The sequence below is a fragment of the Phyllobates terribilis genome, unplaced genomic scaffold (assembly GCF_046119375.1).
Source record: "Phyllobates terribilis strain yellow unplaced genomic scaffold, ASM4611937v1 Scaffold_3__8_contigs__length_932513732, whole genome shotgun sequence".
In the NCBI taxonomy this organism is placed as follows: domain Eukaryota; kingdom Metazoa; phylum Chordata; class Amphibia; order Anura; family Dendrobatidae; genus Phyllobates; species Phyllobates terribilis.
Window position 1 is genome coordinate 833,859,309 of NW_027362763.1, and position 13,768 is coordinate 833,873,076.

The following is a 13,768-nucleotide window of genomic DNA, read 5'->3' on the forward strand; positions in this document are numbered from 1 at the left end:
TCAGGGAGACCCATTAGCGCCACTATATACCATTTTGAGATTGTCATATTGCCCACACCTGTTACTTGCCACAGGTGAGTTTGAATGAGCATCACATGCTTGAAACAAAGTTGTTTACCCGCATTTTTGGAAAGGTGCCAACAATTTTTTACTGCCCATTTTTGGGGTCTAGTTTGAAATGATGTCCAATTTGCCTTCTTTTTCTCTGTTTTTTAATGTTGTTCCAATACACACAAAGGAAATAAACATGTGTATAACAAAACATGCTTAATTGCAATAATTTTCTGGGAGAAATACTTAATCTGTCATGAAAAAAATTGAGTACAGCTTCTTTGGATTCTTTGTTTTTTTCTTATCAGGACATAATAATAAAAATCTGGTTCTTAGAAAGTCTTAAAATTTGGTAAATGCAACATCTGATGAACAAATTAAACTGCGTCATTATTTGTTTATCAAAAGTAGGCCAACATGCAGAAAGGTGCGTGATAAATTAAGTACACCCCATGAATCGATAACTTGCAGAGCCACCATTAACAGCAATAATTTGAAGTAATTGTTTTCTGTCCGACTTTAGTAATCTCTGACCTTGCTCTTGTGGAATTTTGGCCCACTGTTGATTACTCTTTCCCAATCAACGTTACTTAAGTTCTTTGAGGTCTGTGGGCATTCGATTAAGCACAGTTTTCTTAAGGTCCCGCAACAGCATTTCAATTGAGTTGAGGTCTGGACTTTGACTGTGTCATTGTACATCTTGACTCTTGTTCTTCTTCAGCCATTCTGATGTGGATTTGCTGATGTACTAGGATCATCATCCTGCTGCATGACCAAGTTTTGTTCAAGATTTAGCCTTTGGATAAATGGCCTCATGTTTCACTCCAGAATACTTTGGTATTTCTGGCACAGGAATTTATAATCAAACCTTTCCATTTTGTCTCATCTATCCAAAAAGCATTGTTTCAGATATTTTGTGGTTTGCTCATATTTAATTTTGCAAACTATAGCCACGTTGCCATGTTCTTTTTAGAAAGAAGGCTTTTTCTTAGTAATCCTTTCAAAGAAGCCATACGTGTTCACTCTATTTCTAATAGAACTATCATGAACCTTTAGAGTGTGAGCAATAGATCTTGTTTTTTTTGCAATGTCTTTAAGCATTGCACAGTCTGACTTTGGGGTTTTGGCACTCCTGGGAAGATTGTCAACTCTCCTGAATGTTTTCTGCTTATGAATAATCTGTTTAATTGTGGAAGGAATGGACTCCAGATTGTTTGTAAATGGCCTTATAAACCATCCCAGATTTATGGGCATTAAAAACGAATGCTTCTCCAGTATCATTGCTCATGTTTGTCCTACTTAACACACTTCGCAATGCTTCAGACCAGCAAACTGTCAAAACTTTGGCTTTTAAAGAGGTGGTCAGCAGAGTTGAGCAGTTTTTTTTAACTTTTATAATTACTTTTGACGTAACTATTAGTGATGAGCGAGAACTAAAATGCTCGGGTACTCGTTGCTCGGGTTGAACACATTGGAATACTCGGGTGCTCGACTCAAGCAACGAGCCCAATGTAAGTCTATGGGAAACTTGAGCATTTTTCAGGCGGCTCCCCCCGGTGGTCTACAGAGGGCCTAAAATTGCCCAAATTGATGGGAACAGTACTCAAATGACATGGGGACAGCATGGGGAAGACCCCTGGAAGCATTTCTGACTCCCAGGTCACTTCTGTCAACAACGTTGTCAGAGGTTACATAGTTACATAGTTAGTAAAGCCGAATAAAGACTTGCGTCCATCAAGTTCGACCTGTTAGTTCTGTAATTGCTAAAGTTGATCCAGAGGAGGGCAAAACCCCCAAATGATTTAGCCAATCTTCACCTGAGGAAAAATTCCCTCCCGACTCTGAAACCAGCAGTCAGAATAAATCCCTGTATCAACCTACTATTTTATTCTATTTTTAAGTATATGCAGAAATCTGCCTGGTATCTAGAAAAGCATCCAGTCCCCGCTTGAACTGGTTTAGTGAATCCGACATTACCGTCTCCTCACTCAGTGAATTCCATATTCTCACTGCTCTTACCGTAAAGAACCCCTTCCTATGCTGGTGCTGAAACCTTTTCTCTTCCAGTCTTAGTGAGTGCCCTCTTGTTACCGTAATATCCCTCCTTTTGAACAAATCCCGGGCAAGGTCTCTATACTGTCCCCTAACATATTTGTACACATTTATTATGTCCCCCCTCAACCTTCTCTTTTCCAGGCTGAATAGTCCTAGTTTTGCCAACCTCTCTGGGTATTGCAGTCCCTCCATTCCCCTTATTAATTTTGTTGCCCTCCTTTGTACCTTTTCAAGCTCATTTATATCCTTTCTATATATTGGGGCCCATAACTGAGCACAGTATTCCAAGTGTGGTCTGACCAGTGCTTTGTACAGTGGAAGAACAATGTTCTCATCCTTTGCAGCTATACCTCTTCTGATACATCCCATTACCCTGTTTGCCCTTACAGCAGCGGCCTGACTTTGGGCACTCCAATTTAGTTTGCTATCAATCAAGATGCCCAAGTCCTTCTCCATCTCTGAATTCCCCAATGGTTTCTCATTCAGTGAGTACAGGTGACTTCCATTTTTCCTTCCCATATGTATGACCTCACATTTCTCCTCGTTAAACCTCATTTGCCATTTAATGCTCCACCTACCCAGCTTATCCAAATCCCTCTGTAGGTCTTCACTATCCTCTTTTGTATTAATTGTTTTACATAACTTTGTGTCATCTGCAAATATTGATATTTTACTATTTATCCCGTTGACTATGTCGTTAATAAAGATATTAAATAACATTGGGCCTAGTACAGACCCCTGTGGCACCCCACTAGTGACGCTTACCCAATCTGAGTATATTCCATTTATAACCACCCTCTGCCTTCTATCCTTTAGCCAGTTAGCTACCCACTTGCAGACATTTTCCCCCAGCCCCATCATTCTCATTTTGTATACCAACCTATTATGTGGCACGCTATCGAACGCTTTTGAGAAGTCGAGATACACGACATCCACTGGTTCCCCCTGATCTACTCGAGAGCTAACCTCCTCGTAGAAGTAGGTATTACGCCACTTTTACGTACTCACAATAAAACATACCAAAACAAAACGAAAATGGATTTTCCTGGGAAATATGTTAAGGAACATCCTTTCCAGGGTATTGACTTGTATATAAAGCAAAATAAATAACCAAAAACAAAAATGCTCCTCCACACCTTGGGCTATGTTCACACATAGCATTTTTGATGCATTTTTTCACTTTTGCATTGCTTTCAACCATGACATGCATTCACCAGGAAATGTCATTTTAACATTTTACAACCTTATCTGGCCATGCGGTGCGTGAGATATCATCAGACACATCATGTTTCATTTATGAAGGAGGGACTCTGAAAGTCACAAAGCCTATTTTTATAGGGCCATCAGGCGGCCTTTACTATTCTTAAAGGGCCAGCAGTCAGCCCTCACTATTCTTAGAGAGCCATCAGCCGGCTATGTTTTATTGTTTCCATTACTAAAGAGTGGGTCTCCTATACTGTTATTGCGTATGCAGTGAGTGCCAGGGCTGCCCAAAATTTGGATGCACCCCAATACCACTTTGAAAATTTAGATGCACCCCAATACCCCTTTGAAGAGACTTAGAGGAGGGTCTCCTGAAAACAATGTTCCCATTATTAGGAAGTAGGTCTCCCATTGTGTTTGCCTATGCAGTGAATGCAAGGGTTGCCAAAAATTTGGAGGCACACTATGTCCCTTGGAAGAGACGTAGAAGGCCTCATAAAAAATATTACCATTATTAGGAAGTGGGTCTCCCATAGTGTTGGCCTATGCAGTGAATGCAAGGGCTGCCAAAAATTGGGAGGCACTCCAATGCCCCATGGAAGAGACGTGGAGGTCAGAGGGCTTCCTGAAAACTATGTTCCCATTATTAGGAAGTGGGTCTCCTATTGTGTTTGCCTATGCAGTGAATGCAAGGGTTGCCAAAAATTTGGAGGCACTCCAATGCCCCTTGGAAGAGACATGGAAGAGGGCCTCATAAAAAAATGTTCCCATTAGAAAGGAGCGGGCCACCTATACTTGTAATGCCCATGCACTAAGTGTATGGGCTGACAAGCATTTACCCCTGGGGAATATACATGAACATTCTGTATAAATTTTTTTTTTTTACCGGCATCATAAACACCCTTTAAAAAAATTATGTGGGTGTTGCATCATGGACCACAGTCACCCTGGTGACATGGTGGTGGAGGATGAGGAGAAGGAGGAGGACAAGAGCAAATAGCCAAAATCAGGAAGCGTATACCCATGTCTGGGTGTGAAAAGGTGCATGGGAATACACCTCCCAAGAAAATACACTGGATTTGAGTTTATGTTACGCTGCTATCATTTGGTGGTGTTGAGAAGTCTGGCCCAATCCAGCCCTTGTTCATTTTTATAAGAGTCAGCCTGTCAGCATTTTCAGTTGACAGACGGATGCGCTTATCGGTTATAATTCCACCAGCGGCACTAAAAACCCGCTCTGATAAAACGCTGGTGGCAGGGAAGGCCAGGACCTCCAAGGCATAGAGAGCCAGTTCATTCCACGTATCCAGCTTGGATACTCAATAATTATAAGGCACAGAGGAATCACGGAGGATGTTGGTATGGTCGGCAAGGTAATCCCTCAGCGTCTTCCCAAACTTTCCACTCCTTGTGAGAGTGCCGCGCGTCTCATGGCTTGTGCGATGGGAGGGTGTGGCGCCCAGCTGCGCTTGGTACCACAGAGTCTAGAAGGGTGTATTAATGGAATCCTCCACAAGAGGCCCCCATAAACATTCACACATCTTCACCTTCCACCTCAGACCAGCAGAGGGAGCCCGTTAGGGATATAAATAGGGAAGGTGGAGCTAGGCAGTTCAGTCTGTTGAGAGAGTTCCTGCAGTAGAGAAGCCTGAGCGAGGTCAGCCTGCAGTGGAGCAGAGTTCAGACTTAATTGTAGCTCAGAATAGTGAGATTTAGGTGTGCCGACGCCATAAGAGCAGTGAAGCGCGGTAAGCTGCCGTTAGTGTGAGTAGCCTAGTGAGGGCCCGAGCGTGGCCGAATGTGAGTGGAAAGTGAGTAGCAGTGGGGGCAGAGGAGCTTACCCATATCACCCCGAAACTATACCGGACATCGGGTCCGAGCTTACCGGGATCTCTACGACCCAGTAAGGCATAACCGGAATCCCTGGAGAACTACTGGTCCCAGGTTCACCAGAGAGCTGATACGTAACAGAGCCAGGAGACACATAGGCCCCATAATCTGGGAGCGTGCACTCCAAGAGAAGGCCCTACCACAACGTCAGCCGGTGCAGGACAGAGATAAAGTTAGGCCTAGCTTCAGGCAGGTCGGAAACTTACTACGCAGAGGCAAGTAACAGGAAGTCCTACACCCGCTCATTGGGAAGGATCCTGATATGCACCCTTCACCCTACAGTGCTCCGGGACGTGCCTGAATTTCCATCAGTAAAAGGTACTGAAGTGACTATCGTGTCTGTCCCCATTCTTGCTCTGACCCGGCTGGGTCTCGCCTGTCCTGCATCCCCCTCTCCGAAAGCTGCCCTGAGACCTAGCTCCACCTGTGGGGAGCTATACCATCGAGCTGCCTTTTCACCGGCCTCAGTGGACTGCCGCAGCGCTGGTGATTCTCACCAGAAACTACAGGTGGCGTCACGAACTTTCATAAAATTAACAAACAATCCCCCTTTAAAAGCTGACCCCAGAGTATGGGCCCGGGAACCGACCACCGCGACATCCTCAAGGCCAGGCAAAGGCCCGGGTACTGAGTCGTCCCCATCACCCTGGGCTAGTCATCTTTCCTGGCGTCACGAACAGGATCGCGTGCCCGCTGCAACGACGGAGTGTTATGCCCGTTGCCACCGGGTACTGTGCGCTTTTAATTAAAAACTGTGTATGTTAAACTGTGGTGAAGATTGCCGCCATTGTTAGGCCGCCGAGCGAGAAGAAGGGTGTAACCGTGGGAAACTGAGGGGCATACCTGCAAAAGCGTGCAAAGCCCCGGACACGCATCACGCCTCGACGTCAAACCAGGAAGTGCCAGGTCCTGGAAGGAGCGTCGCTGAACGCTCTGACGTAGGATGCAAGCGACGCAAGGTCCTGAAGACGACCGTCACCTGCGGAGCTGCGGCCTACCGGAAGAAAAGAAAAAGAAGGTAGGCCACGGTTCGCTAGGGGGGTGCCAGAGTGTCCGAGGAACAGCACAACGCCGGAATACCGGTTAACGGCCTTGATGTTCAACCCGCGCCCGACGCCGGCAGGCCGAGGCGGCCGCTCCACCAGCAGCGCCTGTAACTCCTGTCATCCCCATAACTCTACCGTACATTCCTGGAGCTAAGTGTCTCCCCCAGTACAACGGCAAACCAGATACCCTGTCTGGATTCAAACGGAAGATATGCGGTATCTTGGACATGTACTCTATGACAGGCAAGCAGAGGGCCGCTGTTGTATTAGGACAACTGACTGGTGCTGTGAAACGGGAAGTGGAAACATGGTCGGCCGCAGACCAGGAGTCAGTGTCCGCAATCTTTAAAAAGCTACAGACTGTTTTTGAGGATCATACTGAGGTGGACCTCCGGATGAGGTTCTACAACTGTTCTCAACAGCCGGAGGACAATGTTCGGGACTATGCCTGGCGTCTACAAGGGGCCCTGCGGGCTCTGAAACTGGTTAGTCCGACCAGCATCGAAATTGAAAACAAAATGCTGAAGGAACAGTTTGTCCGGGGACTGAGGTCTCCAGAGGAGAGCAGTACTGTGCGTTGGTGGTCCTTAGATCATCCAGATGCCACCTTTGACAATCTTAAGGACATGGCTATAAAAGGACTGCAGCCCCTGGAAACAAATGCCATCCAATGTTACCAGGGTGGGGCTACCCCAGTGCCTGTTACACCCACCTTATCCCCAGTGGCTGCTGAAGCCAAGGTTCCAGCAATGTCCCCTAGAGCAGAGGTCCCCAACCGCCGGTCCGCGGACCAGGACCGGGCCGTTGGGGTTTTTCAGCCAGTCCGCGGCGCCGCTGACAGCTAGCTCCGCGGCCCTGCGCCTGGTCAGAGCTCGCTCTGTGTGGATTTATAATGTTTTCTGCCATAGCTGTGACAGCTCGCAGCTCCCGGCAGAGAACATTATGCAGGACGGGGTGGGGCGTCGGGCGGGTCTTAGTGACGCGGCCCTCCTGCACAGCATGGTGTGTTCCTGACGGGGTGGGGCGGCAGGCTCTCCTCACTGACACGCCCCCGGCAGAACATGTTATGTGGGGCGTGCTGGGGCAGCAGACTGGCTTCAGTGACGCGGCACCCGGTACCGGTGTTCAGTGTGTAGCGCTGCTAAGCAGCAGCGCTGTATACACTGACGCTCAATGTACAATGCTGCTACTTAGCAGCGCTGTACACCGAGGTCCCGCCAGCATCCTCCCCATACAGCTCCACCCCTCCATAACCCCACCCCCATATGACCAAAGCCCCGCCCCCACCCCCACCGGGCCATGGAAAACTGGTCTTGCTTAAAGCCGGTCCCTGGTGCAAAAAAGGTTGGGGACCTCTGCCCTAGAGAACTGGACAGCCTGCAGTCTGAAGTGCGCCAGTTGAGCAAAACCCTGACCACTGTGCTGAGTGCCCTGCAGCTGCGGACATACCTGGGGAAGGAGGGAAAATACTGTTAGCCGATAGCCCTGAGGATGTCCCCTGGATGAGAAGGAGGAGGAGGACAACACCACCCTCTACGATGATCAGTGATCAGCGCCGTCCACAGAAGGACCCTACCTGCTACCGCTGCCGCAAGACTGGACACACCGCCCAGAATTGTCCTTAAACGAGAAAACCCTGGGGCTGAGGGCCAACACCCAGGAGTAACTCACACAGGCCCCTCAGACTGGTACAACAGGTTCGTCAGAGGAAGACCTTTCCTGTCCATTGTGCTGGACGGCATCCCGACGCACATTCTGCTGGACACAGGATCTCAGGTAATCATAATGCCTGACGTCCTCTACAAGAGGTTCTGGTCCATGGACGACCTAAGCCCGTCAGCTCCAAATCTTTCTGTTTATGCCTCAAATGGACTCCCCCTTAACCTAATCGGGGTTAAGAATGTGACAGTCAAGGTGGGGAGAGTGGAGCTGAAGAACCAGGGACTAATTGTAGTAGAGACTAATCCTGATGATACCAATCCGTATATGGTACTAGGCACTAACATTGTTGGTAACTGTTTGGGAGAAGTTGTGTTCTTGCTCCAACAGATAGCTGACACTGCCAGACCAGGACAGAGGAGGGCGCTGCAGAAGGACATCCGAGTCCTGATGTACCCACAGCAAGTAAGGTTAACAGATGGTGAAATCGGTAATGTGTGGGTGACAGACCCCATACCCATTGTGATCCCCCCAATGAGTGAAATGCTTATCTGGTGTAGAGCTGCTATAGGTCTTAGAGGACAGAGCTACCAGGCAGTAGTAGAACCCCTTTGCTCCGAGCGCAGACTCACGCTCTTAACCGCCAGAGGGGTGGTAGATGTACGCAATGGGAGGGTGCCCGTCCGTCTTCTCAACTGTGGGAAAGATGAGGTCAGATTGCCATGTTATGCCACTGTTGCCAAATTACATGCTGTAAATAACAACTGCATTCACAAGGCGGAGTCATTAACCTCTCCAGACGAAGTGGAGGATGATGACCCTGCACCCAGGTGGAGGATTGGTGTCAACAGCTCCATGTTGGGACAGACACCACTCCTGCCCATCAGAAACAGGGTGTACACTGGGTGGTTTAAGAATACACGCAAGTGTTTAGTAAACATCCACTTGACTTTGGGAGGATTAAGGGGGTTCAACATCATATCCCCACAGGTGACCATCCACCCATCAAAGAACGTTATAGGCCTATACCACCAGCACACTACCAGAAGGCTAAGGAAATGCTGCACGACATGAGAAAGGCAGGGGTAGTAAGGGACAGTTGTAGTCCCTGGGCAGCTCCCCTAGTGCTAGTTAGGAAAAAGGACGGGAGCATGAGAATGTGTGTAGATTACCGACAAGTAAATCGCATTACACATAAAGATGCATACCCTTTACCACGCATAGAGGAGTCCCTAGCTGCCTTAAAGTCTGCAAATTACTTTTCCACCCTTGACCTCACTAGTTGGTACTGGCAAGTAGCTGTGGCTGAGGAGGATCGGGAGAAGACGGCCTTCACTACCCTGATGGGACTCTGCGAGTTCACCAGTATGCAGTTTGGACTCTGCAATGCCCCTGGAATGTTCCAGAGATTGATGGAGTGCTGCCTGGGACACCGCAACTTCGAGACTGTGTTACTATACCTGGATGACGTGATAGTGTACTCCAGAACGTATGAGGACCACTTGAAGCACCTGGCAGAGGTATTTGAGTCACTGTCCCGGTACGGGATGAAGTTGAAGCCCTCAAAGTGCCACCTGCTCAAGAGAAAGGTACAGTACCTGGGGCACATTGTCAGTCCAGACGGGGTAGCACCAGACCTGGAGAAGATCACTGCCATCCAGAAGTGTCCGGAGCCGAAGAACCTCAAGGAGGTGCGTCAGTTTCTGGGACTAGTAGGATACTACCGGAGGTTTGTGAAAGACTACACCAAGAAAGCAGCTCCTCTGCAAGACCTCCTGGTAGGGCAGTCACCCAAAGGCAGAAATCCCCCATTCCACTGGGGTGAGGAGCAAGCCGAGTCGTTTCAGGAGATGAGAGATCCTGACAGGCGATGAGATCCTAGCCTACCCTGACTACAGCCAACCGTTCCTGCTGTATACTGATGCCAGCAACGAAGGACTGGGAGCTGTCTTAAGTCAGAAGCAGAATGGCCAAGAGAAGGTAATCGCATACGCAAGCAGGAAGCTCCGCCTGACCGACAGGAACCCAGAGAACTATAGCAGCTTTAAGTTGGAGTTCCTGGCCTTGGTCTGGGCCATCACTGAAAGGTTCAAGCACTATCTAGCCTCCAGTAAGTTCACTGCCTTCACTGATAACAACCCCTTGACCCATCTTGAAACAGCTAAGCTAGGGGCACTGGAACAACGATGGATGGCTTGGCTGTCAAATTATCAATTCACAATTAAATACCGGACGGGCCGCAAGAACGCCAACGCCGATGCCCTGTCCAGGATGCCTCACCAGTCAGACACAGAAGAAGAAGTGGATGACCTGGAAGAGATTGAGCTACCTGCCTTTCACTGGGATGGGATGATCCACGAGCAACAAGCCTCCAGGAGGCAGCGTGGAAAGACGTTAAAGCCCCTGCCTCACCACAGCTGGAAAGAGACCCAGGATAGTGACCCGGTTGTCAGCCGCATCAAGGAGCTGATAACCCAAGAAGGTTCCTCCCTGGAAAAAGAAGCGTCTCTGCAAGCAAAGCAGCTGTGGAATAAGAGAAGCCTGTGTTGAAGATAGTCTCACTCGGGTGAAGGAAAAGCAGGAGGCCCATTACAACAAAAGTACGCCCGCAGAGCCTTTCACACCTGGTGAAATAGTACTAAAAAGGAAAAGAAGAAAGAAGAAACCACAAACTTGATGACCAGTGGGAGAGTGAACCCTACACTGTGTTGAATTCAAGATTTGATAATAAGAAGACCTGCATAATTAGTAGAGACGGAGGGAGGACGACTGCAACAGTATCCAGGGATCACCTAAAGTTGTGTCCAGACCTGCTAAAGCCCCAAGGAGAAGTGCCTCTCATTATCCCAGAGGAGCCTAAAGAAGCAGTAATACACACTGACTTAGGAGATTTCCTGGTAGATTGGCCCCAACTAGGAGGAGCAGTAATCATCCCTGTAATCACCTTCTACCCACAGCAAGAAGAGATGATAAACACTTCGGCCAACATAATACGAATAACGAATATGGAGTGTGGAAGACTCACAGCTCGCACCCCATAATCACATAAAAAATTGCTAACTCACGATCAATATGAGAAACACAAGAGAAAGCTGAGTGTGCAGCATATAGAAAAGAACTTTATTAATAGAAGTATAAATATAGATACATCATATTACATCTATAAAAAGTAGATACAAATAGGGAGACCATACAAGACCATAAAAATGCAACACGGTTACCCATAGTTAACCATAATGGCAGAACCATGTGAGGAAGGGAAGGGAAGAAGGAAAAGAGCGACCCATGAAAGTGTGTACTAAAACATATCAAATGGCAAAATGGGAGAGGTATATGCACAAGGATACCAATGCTAAGGATAATGATAGAAACATGTCCCTTATAATTCCCCTAACGGGGTCAGAGTAGATGTAGTCCCCAATGTCAAATACACTCACCCGTAGAGTAGCCAAGGGACGCTCAGAGAAAGGGGAGGGAAGAGAAGGGGGGGCCGGGGGACAAGGCAGGAGCAGACCAAGATGGAACCTGCAAAAAAAAAAAACCATCTTGCAGGTTCCATCTTGGTCTGCTCCTGCCTTGTCCCCCGGCCCCCCCTTCTCTTCCCTCCCCTTTCTCTGAGCGTCCCTTGGCTACTCTACGGGTGAGTGTATTTGACATTGGGGACTACATCTACTCTGACCCCGTTAGGGGAATTATAAGGGACATGTTTCTATCATTATCCTTAGCATTGGTATCCTTGTGCATATACCTCTCCCATTTTGCCATTTGATATGTTTTAGTACACACTTTCATGGGTCGCTCTTTTCCTTCTTCCCTTCCCTTCCTCACATGGTTCTGCCATTATGGTTAACTATGGGTAACCGTGTTGCATTTTTATGGTCTTGTATGGTCTCCCTATTTGTATCTACTTTTTATAGATGTAATATGATGTATCTATATTTATACTTCTATTAATAAAGTTCTTTTCTATATGCTGCACACTCAGCTTTCTCTTGTGTTTCCCACAGCAAGAAGAGCCTGTAAGTGCTGAAGAGGAGCCAGCTCAAGAAGAATCCCCGGACGAAGGATCCCCGTAGGAGAAAAGCAAGAAGGCCCAGCCAATGGTGAACTTGTCAGTCCTGTAGAGAGGTCAATGCAGCCTTGTAGCCCCTCCACACCTAGTACTGACACATTGGGAGGTAGAGCACCTATTAGTGCCTCACGCATTCCAGTACCACGCAGGTCCACGCGTAGTACTAAAGGTCAACCCCCTGTCAGGTATAATCAGTAAGATAGCTAAACTCTGAAAAGTGTAGATAGTTGCCCCTGGGGTATTAAACTGTATTTCTGTGTGTTTTCATGCATATGTACACCTCGTGTAGAATTATTAGGCAAATGCGTATTTTGATCACTTAAATACTTTTTATACATGTTGTCCTCCTCCAAGCTGCATAGGCTTGAGAGCCAACTACCAATTAAGTAAATCTGGTGATGTCCATCTCTGTAATGAGGAGGGGTGTTGTCTAATGACATCAACACCCTATATAAGGTGTGCTTAATTATTAGGCAACTTCCTTTCCTTTGGCAAAATGGGTCAAAAGAGAGATTTGACGGGCTCTGAAAAGTCCAAAATTGTGAGATGTCTTGCAGAGGGATGCAGCAGTCTTGAAATTTCCAAACTTTTGAAGCGTGATCACCGAATAATCAAGCGTTTCATAGCAAATAGCCAACAGGGTTGCAAGAAGCGTATTGGCCAAAAAAGGCGCAAAATAACTGCCCATGAATTGAGGAAAATCAAGCGTGAAGCTGCCAAGATGCCATTCGCCACCAGTTTTGCCATATTTCAGAGCTGCAACGTTACTGGAGTATCAAAAAGCACAAGATGTGCAATACTCAGAGACATGGCCAAGGTAAGGAAGGCTGAAAAACCACCCCCTTTGAACAAGAAACATAAGATAAAATGTCAAGAATGGGCCAAGAAATATCTTAAGACTGATTTTTCAAAGGTTTTATGGACTGATGAAATGAGAGTGACTCTTGATGGGCCAGATGGATGGGCCAGAGGCTGGATCAGTAAAGGGCAGAGAGCTCCACTCCGACTCAGACGCCAGCAATGTTGAGGTGGGGTACTGGTATGGGCTGGTATCATCAAAGATGAACTTGTGGGACCTTTTCGGGATGAGGATGGAGTGAAGCTCAACTCCCAGACCTACTACCAGTTTCTGGAATACAACTTCTTCAAGCAGTGGTACAGGAAGAAGTCAATATCGTTCAAGAAAAACATGATTTTCATGCAGGACAATGCTCCATCACATGCATCCAACTACTCCACAGCGTGGCTGGCCAGTAAAGGTCTAAAAGAAGAAAAAATAATGACATGGCCCCCTTGTTCACTTGATCTGAACCCCATAGAGAACCTGTGGTCCATCATAAAATGTGAGATCTACAGGGAGGGAAAACAGTACACCTCTTGGAACAGTGTCTGGGAGGCTGTGGTGAAAACAGATCAAGCAACTGACAGAATCTATGGATGGAGGCTGCTGAGTGTCATCGTAAAGAAAGGTGGCTATACTGATCACTAATTTTTTTGGTTTTTGTTTTTGCATGTCAGAAATGTTTATTTATAAATTTTGTGCACTGATATTGGTTTACCTGGTGAAAATAAACAAGTGAGATGGGATTATATTTGGTTTTTATTAAGTTGCCTAATAATTCTGCACAGTAATAGTTACCTGCACAAACAGATATCCCCCTAAGATAGCCAAATCTAAAAAAAAAACACTCCAACTTCCAAAAATATTAAGCTTGGATATTTATGAATCTTTTGGGTTGATTGAGAACATAGTTGTTGATCAATAATAAAAATAATCCTCTAAAATACAACT